The sequence below is a fragment of the Manis pentadactyla genome, chromosome 3 (assembly GCF_030020395.1).
Source record: "Manis pentadactyla isolate mManPen7 chromosome 3, mManPen7.hap1, whole genome shotgun sequence".
Taxonomy (NCBI): Eukaryota; Metazoa; Chordata; class Mammalia; order Pholidota; family Manidae; genus Manis; species Manis pentadactyla.
In genome coordinates, this window is record NC_080021.1 from 4723343 (window position 1) to 4735719 (window position 12377).

Below are 12377 nucleotides of genomic sequence, written 5' to 3' on the forward strand. Positions count from 1 at the left end.
AAATCACTTTAAGATGCTTACCTGGCCTTTGGAGTGGCTTTTCAGTTATTCATCTTCACCTGCTTGCCGGGTCCACGCAGATACAGAATACAAATTTATGTATAAATATGCAAATCTGCTGCTCACTTAGAAAGCCTGACATTCCCCAAACGGGTAGAAATACAAATAATCTTGTAGAAGTCTCCAATCTTTTAATGGGCTTGTTTCTAAAATGTGCTCGCTAAATATGGTAAACCTGTGAGCGGAGGCTCCAAGGGGCAAAACTCTACCCCACTTGAGCCGGCGGGAGCTGCAAAACTCTCTCCCGCCTGCGGGGGGCCTCCGCGGGCCACAGGAAGGCTGGCGGGCAAAGCCACCTCCCATCACCACCAGGTCCGCCTCTGTGCCGTCAGTAGCACAAATGCCCCACAACTGTTAATTTAGAACAACAGTCCTTCAGAAGTACTTTCGATTACTACTTTTAAAAAGTAATCAGTGTGAGCAAGTTTATTCAGAAACGAAACCCAAACTAAACAGAGACAGGCAGTAGCAGCCTGAGCAGGATCTGCAGGAGGGCACGCCCTCAGAGCCCTGCCAGGGGTCCCCAGGCCCTGAGTCACGGGGCCAGGCGTGACCAGTCACCCATGACCGAGCACTCCCAACAGTCCGTGTCATACCCCCTGGGGTGGCGATCGCAAAAAAGAAAATTTTCTAACAGGAGCTGGCAAGGACGTGGCGGAACGGAGTTCCTCAGCACTGCTGGTGGGGCTGGACAACGGTGGGGCCGCCCTGGAGAACAGTCCGGCAGTTCCCCAGCACGGCCAACAGAGTTGCCATAGGACCCAGCAGTCCCGTTCCACATCTAGGTATTCAGACACCTGTACGTGGATATTCACAGCAGCAACACTCTCAACAGCCCGAAGGTGGAAACGACCCAAAATGTCCATCGGCAGATGAATGGATAAATAAAAGGTATATTCACACAAAAGAATATCCCTAGCCCTAAGAAGGAAAGTACTCATTCATGCTGCAATGTGGATGAATCTGGGAAACATGCCAAGTGAAGGAAGCCAGATACAAAAGGACAGATATTATATAATCCACTTATGTAGAATATCCAGAATAGGCAAATCTGTAAAATAAAAAACAGATTAGTGGTTGTTAGGGGCTGAGAGATGAGACGAATACAGGGTATGGCATCTCCTTTGGTGTGCTGGAAAAGTTCTAGAATTAGTGATGATGGAAGCGCACGATTATGAATGTGCCTTACTGCCACTGAACTGTATGCTTCATAATGGTCAAAATGATGAACTTTATATTATAGAACTTTCATCACTGAAAAAAAAAAACTACAGAAGTTTCCATGAATTTCTGACATTTTCCATGACAGAAGAAGGAGGGTTGGAACAAAATACCCAGCAGAGAGAAATCCTGCCTTTGTCTACAGCACAGAGGCTGCACACTGCAGGCACATGAGCGCCATCTGGGTCACGCACATTTCTGTTTGGCCTACCAAGCATTTTTGCAAAATTCAGCAATATTTCACACTTGGGACATTTCAACCTTAAAATCCCAATTTCTGCAGCCGAAAGAAACCAGCAACCTGGAACATGTGGGTCTGCATACCCAGGCACCTACTTAGATGTGAACTTAAGCTCACAGCAGGGCCATGGCAGGGAGTGGGTGGAAGCAACAAATGGCAGACATAGAAGGCACTGCCCCTCCTTTCCCCAGAACAGCGCATCACAGGCAATACAAACACAATTTGAGACTCAGAAAAAACACTAAGGTAAACAACTCCTGTATCCCAAGGTCAAGTGCTTCATTCAGAAATGGGAATATTATTTAAAACAACAAAGCTCAAACTACCCCCATCCACCGTGAACCGACACACAGACCCTGTTGTCAGGCCGTGTGTTCATTTACAGCACCTAATTTCTCAAGGCCAAAACCTACCGGTTTTCCCATCAGCTTCTTCCTTTGTTCTGCTGGATAGAGGTCGCTATTTACACTGTCATCTCACGCAAGAAAGAGGTAGGGAACAGGCAGGGTAAATAAAGCAAGGCAGAGGCACCTGTGCGCCGAATGCCTTTTAAACTATTTTCGGTTCTGTTCTTTGAAAAAGATGTGGTTACTCCGACAGTTACAGTGATTTCAGCAAGATCACTAATTGAAGACAAAATCAAACCAAAAGAAGGACCAATGGCAGCTGAGGGAAGCCCCAGGAGCCTTACACCTCAGCTCTGACGAGCGTGCAAGACACCGATTTCCTGCACCTCAGACAGCAGCTCACGTCAGCGACCATTCCACAGCTCACTGGAGCCTTAACTTCTGCCTGAGTGAAAGCACAGACTGGACAGAAACAGGGCACGCAGGACGCCACCTCATGGCCAAGGCTGGGCTCTGAGGACAGGTGACGCTCCTACCCCCCTACCTCAGGGCACTCAGCCCATTTCCTCACCATCCCTGCCTCCTCCACAGAGGAAAGGGACGGAGAACAAACCTTCCCTGGTAATAAGATCATCCTGGCCCGGACTGTCTTTGGAAATGGAAACTGTACTTTCTTCTATCACGAACTGCTACAAGCCACAAGGTACAAGCCATCTACTGAGAGCATGTCCTTGTCCCTACAAGTGGCTAGAACTTCTGTTAAAACACTGAGATGACCCCCACCAATGTGTCCTGCCCATGGCCCCAGGGAAGACCAAACGTGACACCAGGCCCACACCACCTGGACACCCCCAGCCGCGGCCCCTCCCATCCCTTGGAACTCAGCAAGGGGCTCCTGAGCAGTGAATAGCCAAACCCACAGGTCCCCTAGGATGGATTCCAGCCCCCTGGCACAACACAGCACACCAGCAAATAAAAGCTTCAGATCTGGTCCTCCCTACATTTTCCCTCATGTTTTTTGTTCGGCTCCTGCATTTTGTTTGCATTTTCCGGCTTCATCTACTTCGTGTTCTATTGAATGGGACTTCGGAGGGAGGAAATGCAAACCAACGTTTAAATGACATCTTCAATGGAAAGAAACACAAGCTGCACAGAAAAGCATAAGATCGCCCTGCCCTCTCCTTCCCCAGTTTGACAGCACACATGCATGCATCTACTCCCACCGATGCCGGGGTTCTTGTTTGCGGAGTCAAAGAATGAACTCAGCAAACAGTCAAGATAGGAGAGCCAGGGAGACTTTTATTGAGAGACAGACAGTGAGAGGACAGACAGAGCTCCCGGCCCACGCCAGGAAAGGACAAGAGAGCCGGCAGTGGTGCGTTGTCTAGGGGTTTTATAGGCACTTGATGATTTTTGGGAACTGGATAAAAAGGCTTAGGGATGTGGACTTGTTAAGTGTTCTCTGAATATTAAAAATTAACTTAACACAAGAAATTTACCGCTTTGATTTCTCCCTGGGATACTGGCATCTTGGTCTGGGAGCACATCAAAAGGCCGCCTGCCCAGCCCCCAAGGTGGGCTGAGGTATTGTCTGTTTGCTAAAGAGTAAATTAAGAATCTTACTTCTTAAACTTCCTGGGTGTTAAAATGCAATCTTACCTTTAAGGTGGAACCCTTCCTGCCTTTTACTATGTTGTTTACAGCTGGGCCTGCAGCTAAATTGGTGGCCCAGTTTGCAAAATCACCTCATCAGGTCTGAAGGAGGAAAGACAGCACATAGGCCTGGGCCTTTAGGATGCTAAGGTGAATCTTACACATGATTACAAATGATCAGCATAATAAAAACATGTGCTACTCTTCTTTATCTGGGGAATATTAACTGATCCCACTGAAGAATGACTCTAGAGCTTAATGTTTAACACAGTTTTGGTAGGGGGTTTCCTTGAATGTAGTTACATTGCTCTGACTGCAAATATCCTGCCTTGCTTTTTCCAGAGGCCCTCACCCTACTCTGTCTAAGCCCATGGTCCCTGTCTCACCATCCCAGCTTCCCTTCATGGAGGGATGGGGCAATTAGGCTAGAGCGTTAGGAGAGCTGAGTCATCCCATTAACAAAAATCATAATTCACCCAGGGAAGGCACTTCTTCCCAAAAGTGTTCTGTTCCTTGTGAGAGCGACCTCATCCTTCACAGAGAACAGCTTCAAATCAGACCATTGACCACCTCCCACTGTCTCTTTTTATCTGTAACTGTGTATCCCCCACTGTAAGAAATGCACAAGGCAGGGATGCATGGGGGTGGGGGCGGCAGTGACGGGGACCATGTGGCAGGGATGTCCTATTGAGACAGGGACCATGGGTGTAGTCAGAGTAGGGTGAGGGCCTCCGGAAAAAGGCAGGATATTTGGAGTTAGAGCAATGTAACTACATGCAAGGAAACCCCCTACTAAAACTCTGTGTTACAATTGCATCAAAAAGAATAAAATACCTAGAAATAAACCTAACCAAGGAAGTGAAAAACCTATACCCTGAAAACTACAGGACACTCTTACAAGAAATTAAAGAGGACACTAACCAATCGAAACTCATTCCATGCTCTTGGCTAGGAAGAATTAATATTGTCAAAATGGCCATCCTGCCCAAAGCAATCTACAGATTCAATGTAATCCCTATCAAATTACCAACAGCATTCTTCAATGAACTAGAACAAATAGCTCAAAAATTCATTTGGAACCACCTAAGACCCTGAATAGCCAAAGCAATCCTGAGAAGGAAGAATAAAGTGGGGGGGGGTCTCGCTCCCCAACTTCAAGCTCTACTACAAAGCCACAGTAATCAAAACAATTTGGTACTGGCACAAGAGCAGAGCCACAGACCAGTGGAACAGAATAGAGACTCCAGACATTAACCCAAACATATATGGTCAATTAATATATGATAAAGGAGCCATGGACATACAATGGGGAAATGACAGTCTCTTCAACAGTTGGTGTTGGCAAAACTGGACAGCTACATGTAAGAGAATGAAACTGGATCATTGTCTAACCCCACACACAAAAGTAAATTCGAAATGGATCAAAGACCTGAATGTAAGTCATGAAACCATAAAACTCTTAGAAAAAAACATAGGCAAAAATCTCCTAGACATGAACATGAGCGACCTCTTCATGAACGTATCTCCCCGGGCAAGGGAAACAAAAGCAAAGATTAACAAGTGGGACTATATCAAGCTGAAAAGCTTCTGTACAGCAAAGGATACCATCAGTAGAATAAAAAGGTACCCTACAGTATGGGAGAGTATATTCATAAATGACAGATCTGATAAAGGCTTGACATCCAAAATATATAAAGAGCTCACACACCTCAACAAACAAAGAGCAAATAATCCAATTTTAAAAATGGGCAGAGGAACTGAACAGACAGTTCTCCAAAGAAGAAATTCAGATGGCCAACAGACACATGAAAAGATGCTCCACATCGCTAATCATCAGAGAAATGCAAATTAAAACCACAATGAGGTATTACCTCACACCAGTAAGGATGGCTGCCATCCAAAAGACAAACAACAACAAATGTTGGTGAGGTTGTGGAGAAAGGGGAACCCTCCTACACTGCTGGTGGGAATGTAAATTAGTTCAGCCATTGTGGAAAGCAGCATGGAGGTTCCTCAAAAAGCTCAAAATAGAAATACCATTTGACCCAGGAATTCCACTTCTAGGAATTTACCCAAAGAATACAGCACTCCGGTTTGAAAAAGACAGATGCACCCCTATGTTTATCACACACTATTTACAGTAGCCAAGAAATGGAAGCAACCTAAGTGTCCATCAGTAGATGAATGGATTAAGAAGATGTGGTACATATACACAATGGAATATTACTCAGCCATAAGAAGAAAACAAATCCTACCATTTGCAACAACATGGATGGAGCTAGAGGGTATTATGCTCAGTGAAATAAGCCAGGTGGAGAAAGGCAAGTATCAAATGATTTCACTCATATGTGGAGTATAAGAAAGAAAAAAACTGAAGGAACAAAACAGCAGCAGAATCACAGAACCCAAGAATGGACTAACAGTTACCAAAGGGAAAAGGACTGGGGAGAAAGGGAGGGAAGGGAGGGATAAGGCGGGGGAAAAATAAAAGGGGATTACAATTAGCATGTATAATGTGGTGGGGGGGCACGGGGAGGGCTGTGCAGCACAGAGAAGACAAGTAGTGATTCTACAGCATCTTACTACGCTGATGAACAGTGACTGAAATGGGGTTTGTGGGGGGAACTTGGTGAAGGGGGGAGCCTAGTAAGCACAATGTTCTTCATGTAATTGTAGATTAATGATACCAAAAAAAAACTCTGTGTTAAACATTCAGCTCTAGAGCCATTCTTCAGTGACATCAGTTAATATACCCCAGATAAAGAAGAGTAGAACATGTTTATATTATGCTAATCATTTATAATCGTGTGTAAGGTTCACTTTAGCATGCTAAAAGGCCCAGGCCTATGTGCCGTCTTTCCTCCTTCAGATCTGATGAGGTGATTTTGCAAACTGGGCAACTTAATTTAGCAAGTAAGCTCAGGCATAAACAATACAGTAAAAGGCAAGAAGGATTCCACCTTAAAGATAAGACTGCATTTTAATACCCAAGAAGTTAAGAAGTTAGAAATTCTTAACTCCCTCTTTAGCAAACAATACCTCAGCCCACCTTGGGGGCTGAGCAGGTGGCCTTGTTTCATATACCCCCAGACCAAGATGCTGGTATCTCAGGGAGAGATCAACAGAGCAGGAAGTTGCTTGTGTTAAGTTAATCCTAAATATTCTGGGACCGCTTAATAAGTCCACACATCTAAGCTTTTTCTCCAGTTTTCGAAAAATCCTCAACTGCCTATGAAACCCCTAGACACCGCACCATCCTGGACTCCCTTGTGCCCTCCCGGCGTGAGCCAGGAGCTCCATCCTCTCACTCCATCTCTAAATAAAAGCCTGTACCTTGCTCTTCTACCTTGGGTGTTTGTGGAGCTCATTCTTCGGCTTCGTGAACAAGAACCCCGGCATCACTATGGCCTGGCCTGCCAGCAGCTGGTGATGCAGCCAACTGAGTCTACATCTAAAACCCAGCAACCCCTACCTAAGAGAGGAGCTCAGGCACACTGTTCAGGAGGTTTCTTCTGGTTCTGACAGTTGACAGATTGCTTCATTCTTGACCCCCAATACCATGAAAACAGGTCCTGAGCATTTTCCCAGGTTTTATATGCTATCATGTTTATATTCTTAAATACTGTCATTAACTACTTTGAATGCAGGCAGAGATTCCTCTGAAAATAGTCCATTTGCCAATTCTAGCTGAGTTATGGTTTTAAATGCGTCAAACCAAAAGAAAAAGAACAAGAATAGCTGTAACTCGAGGTTTACAAGATGAACATCAGCAAGGTGTGAAAGAGAAGGTAAATGAGAACTGGGGAGTGAGGGGGGCATGGGAAAGAACAGCTCCACGCACGGATAACCCGTGCTAAGGTCAGTTGGAGGCTTCGGGTTGCAAAGTGTCACCTGCACAGCAAGGGAGCCCCTGGGGACAGAGCAGAATTCCATCTGTGAGGGCTGTGCAGGCCCGACAGGGAGGCCCAGCGGCCCTGGGGAGCTGTGGGTAAAACTGTAACATTTCCAGAATATCTGGCCGGGCTTTAGCACATGTGCATATCAATAGGCTTTCAGCGGTAGAAAGAAGAATGGCTTTAGTGCATTTGCATCATTCCTCAATAGTGGAGAGAAGTTCACCTCCATATCAGTGGGTAATTACCTAGGCGAGGAGGGCGTATCTGTATCCGAGAGGTGAGGGGAGGGCCAGTTTTTGGCTGCTGCTGGTGCACGAAAGAGAGAAAAGGCCCCAGATTGCAGTTTTTGAGCAATAAATGGATTCTAAACTTTACTTCTCCCTTTGACTGATATCGGTTTTTAGAGGTATTTTGCCCCAGGGTTTTCTCTCCCCGGACTTACAGGGGCCCTGAGGAGAAGGCGGGTGGACAGGCAGGGAATGGGCACACGGAAGGAAGAGGCACCCCAAGGGGAACGGGGACGCCGGTAGCTGGGGAGTCACCGAGGAGAAGGGGCTGCCAAGGGCACGGCTGGGGTCACTGAGGGGAAGGGGTCACCCGGGGAACCGGTAGCCAAGGGCACAGGCAGAGCGCCCTCCGCGTCCCACCCGCCCTCGGGCCAGGTCCCCCCGCTGCGGGTCCTCCAGGTCCCCAGGACACCCAAGGTCACGGCCCCCGCCGCTGCTGCACCACCATCACGTGCCGTGCCTCGGGGCTGCAGCCCGGGGCGCTGGGAAGCCGGCGTGGGGGCGCGCGCGGACCCAGGCCAGGGCGGGCGTTTGGGGGTCTGGGGCACGGGCCCTGCTCCGGTCCTGCACACCAGCCCGCAGGTCTCCTGCCCGTGGGCGCCCCTGCGGGCGGGTGGAGGGCGGCCCTCACGCGCAGGGGCCTCGCACCCTGCGGGCCTCGGTGTCCGCCTGGAGATGCCAAACCTTGCGATTTGGACGCGAGTGGGAGGTGTCCGAGGGCCCCCGCAGAGGGCCAGGCTCCGGAGGGCATCTGGGCCAAGCCTGGGGAGCGGGTGGAGGTTGGCCAGGGGCGGGCTGGCCGGACTCGACGGGGAGCTGTGTGCACCGGGCACGGCGACAGCGTGACTGTGGTGAGTTACGTGTTCTGTGTGCGCAAAGGTCTGAGGTTGGTTCTCTCAGAAGCAGCCCCTGTGGGCAAAGATTTATTTGGGAGCTGGAGCCAGGTAGCACAGATGTGGGGCAGCAAAGTAAGACCTGGAAGGGGCAGAGCACGTCCCAGCCCAGCCGGGTTGGGGCCTCTGGCAGAGCACAGAACACACCTCCAGAGTGAGTCAGCTGGTCTCCACCCAGTGTCCTCTGAAAGCCCGGCGTTGGCTGGGGCTGCTTCAGGGCCATCAAGTCCCTGGCACTTCCAGCAAGGCCTGGGCACAGGCCTGCACACCTAGGCATTGGGAGAGACCCTCAGCGAGGAGCTTGCCGGAGGAACTGGAGCCATGGAAATAGCCAGTGCCCAGGAGATGTGGGCAGGTCGCTGAGAGCATGGGCCAAACTGTGTTCCCGCGTGCACATGTGCAAGTGTGTGTGTGTGTGTGTGTGTGCCAGTGAGAGTTGGGAGGGCCCGCGGGGTGTAGATGCGGTGGTTCAGGCACTGGGGGGACACCCTCGGTCTGGGTGACATAACACATCTCCGGTGTTTTAAACATGACTTGGCCTCAGTGAGCAATTGGCGGGGCAAGAAGCTCGGTGCCTCCATCCCTGGGAGAAGGCAGTGAGGATGGCCCGCTGAGGATGGCAGGAGGTGGAAAGGAGAGGAATGGAGGGTGATGCCCAGGGTTTCGATTTGCATGGCTTGGTGGGTGTGGCTGTCTTCTGACCCCAAAGCCCTGTCCCAGGAAAACTGTCTGGAAAGCACACAGAAAGGCTATTACAAACATGCTCCTTTACATCACAATTTGGTTGTTTTATAAGTTCTAGTACCATTGTTTAAGGTTATTAAAGATGCCATTTTCCTGCCTTCTTAACAAATGGACATTAGGTAAATAGCTGTTTTCCTGCTTTGGTGAATAATGGCCAGGCGGAAGCCTTCTGTCATGAAGACGGCCTCACGCCAGCCCAGCCAAGGGTGTGCCGTGGGAGCTCTGCATCAAGATGGCATCGAATCTGCAATTGTGCTTGGATTTGTGAGAGCTCCCCGGATGCTGAACTCATTTTATTCAGAATGCCACAGGAAAAATAACCAAAAAAGGATACCATGAAGGCAACATCTATCATACGCTTCTTTAAAAACCCCACTGTCAGCATCAGTGACAATGGCATTACCGCTCAGTCACTAAGATTAAAAATTAGTCATACGTGGAAAATAGAAACAGGTTTTCAGGGAGAAGGAAGCTTTGGTTCCACTGAATAATGCCCCCTTTTTTACTTGGTAAATAAATGATGCGTATTTTCTGATGATACATATTTTTGAGGGTAGGTATGTCTAGGTGGTCGCGGATGGGACGTAGAAGCCTTGGTGTCAGTTGACTGGCTAGGCAGGTGTCAGAAATAGTTTACAGATTACCTCCAATACTGTCTGAAATCAAGGGGCTCAGTAGTGGCCTCAGTTACCTCTGCCCAGAATCTGAATCTTTCTGGATTAGGTCACAAATGAATAAGAGTCCTTGGACCTAAGTTTTTCTTTCTTCTACTTAGGCAGGTTACCAATGAGGTACAATCTTACCCAAGGTGTCCTTGGCGGCCTGTGCTTTCTCACACCCCTACAAACCCTGGTCAAACCCGGCTCTCTGCCTTGTGAGCAGCCCTGCCCTGTCCTTAGCCCAAACGTCTACTCCCCTCCTGAGACCTCCTGACCCCCTTCTCGCCCACTCTCAGCAGGGGCTTCACTCCCCATGTCACCACTCCATAGGAACAGCCCATGGGGCGGCCACACCCTCCTGGCCCCACACGTGCCCTGCCTATGTCCCATTTCTCTGCCCTCCCTTACCGTGTCGCGTGTTCGCACCTCTCTTAAAGGCCAGTAGGCGCCTCGGGCCTCCCCTGAACCCACAGCCAGGCATCACACCAGTTCTGTGCCCAACACATAGCAGAACTCCCAGACATGAGTCCACTTCCTGTGTCCACTGCCTCTCCTATCGCTTGCTTTGACCCCCATCAAAGCAGCCTTTTGTCTGCACACCCCACCAACGGCCTGAAGCCAGCCCCCGACCTCTACCACATTCCCCAGTGGCAGTGGGAGACCATGATTTGGCTGCTGGCTCTCCTTGGAACTCATGTCACCCCCCAGGCTTCTGAGTGCCATCTGGCCCAGTGCCTGCTGCTCCAGGCTGCCCCTCCTCTTCCTGACCACTGTGGTGAACTGCCCAGCCCTCCATCCATGACATTTCTCTAGTGACTGCACAGCACAGAGCCCAATGTGGCTCTGCCTGCAGCCCTCTCCTCTCCTGGCCTCTCCCCTCCAGACCTCCCTTCCTCCCACAGCCCAAGGCAGTTCTTTGCAATAGTTCCACCACAAAGAGTTGTAGGGAAGCCTCCGTGGTGGGAGACATGCAGGTGTTTCCAGCTGTCTGCCTGTGATCGGACTGCTAACCCCTGACACGGACAGTCAGGGGCAGTCCTGGCCATCCTTCCCTTGTGCCATTCTAGGATGGGGCCAGTTCCCCAAGGTGGCCAGAAAAGTGCTCATGGAGACATGTCAGTCTTCCAATTTTATAAGGACAATAATTTGCCTCCCCCACTATCCTTGGACCTCATCCCAAAAAAATGCCATTTCCCCAAGGCCAGCCGACCAGTCGCCTTCCTTGCTCAGAGCATGACGTCTCCCTCCCCAGGTGCACACTCATCACCATGTCCAGGAGGAATGAGAGCACAGACATGGCCTGGGAAGGTCCCAGCACCCACGGAGCCCCCTCCGGCCAGAGCCGCTGGGCAAGGCGCTCCAGAGGAGGAAGCTTTAAGGGGTTCCCACTGGTTCCATGTGATTTTTCATGTTGTTCCCAGTGCAAGTCAGTGCTCTTGGTGGCTGTCTTTTCCCCCACAGATGATTCTCAACTTGTCTTCAAATAAGAATAAATATATGTGTCTGTTCTCCGGGGCTTCTGACAGCCCTGAGCTGGCCCCGTGCCTTGGGCGGGATTGATGGCCTCGTCTCACCAGGGAGCCACGTGCATCTTTTACTAAAGGCGGTTTCCAGATGATGAATGGCTTTCTCAGGAACACAAGATTGTTGATTGTATCTACAAACAATTCATTTTTCACATCCCGCTGATTCTTCCCCAGCTTCCTGGGCAGCCACCCCAGAGCTGAAGCATGGGTGGCTATTACCACCATTGATTAAGGCTTCCTGTGGTCCTGCGGCGCCCATTGCCCCATTTGTCATGGACAAGTGGTCTGCACACAGCAGTATATCATGTTCTCCTCCTACTTAACAGTTATATATTTTTCAATTTGTGTTGTGTACCCTTCAGGCACAGGTGCAGACCCAAACTCCAAAACCTTAGCATGCGGAGCAGCGAACAAATAAATGGGCAATTAGACTCTTCGGCTTTACCCAACACTGTGCCTCCAAAGCCTGACTCCCCTCCCCTTATTGTGAAAAAATAAACAGCATCAACACTGTCGCCTAATTGAGACTTGGGACCAGAAAGAACATTGATGTAAATGCCACCCTTTCATCAAGTCACCCGACATTTAGGACTGAGCCAAAAAACCGAGACCCAAAAGCTTCAGCACCTCCTGTTGGAGAGGCAGTCATCAAAGTAGCCCAATCCAGGCTGGCGGGAATGTTGTAGAATCAGCAGCTTTCTCCCTATTTCTCTACCGAGAGGCCCTCATCCTGGTAGCATCTGCCCATGGCCAGTCCCCACAGGAGATGGGCTGGTGGGTGCAGATGGCGCTGGACACTGGGAGGTCATGGGCAGCCGTCACTGAGCCTCTGACAGCCAAGTCCTCCTCC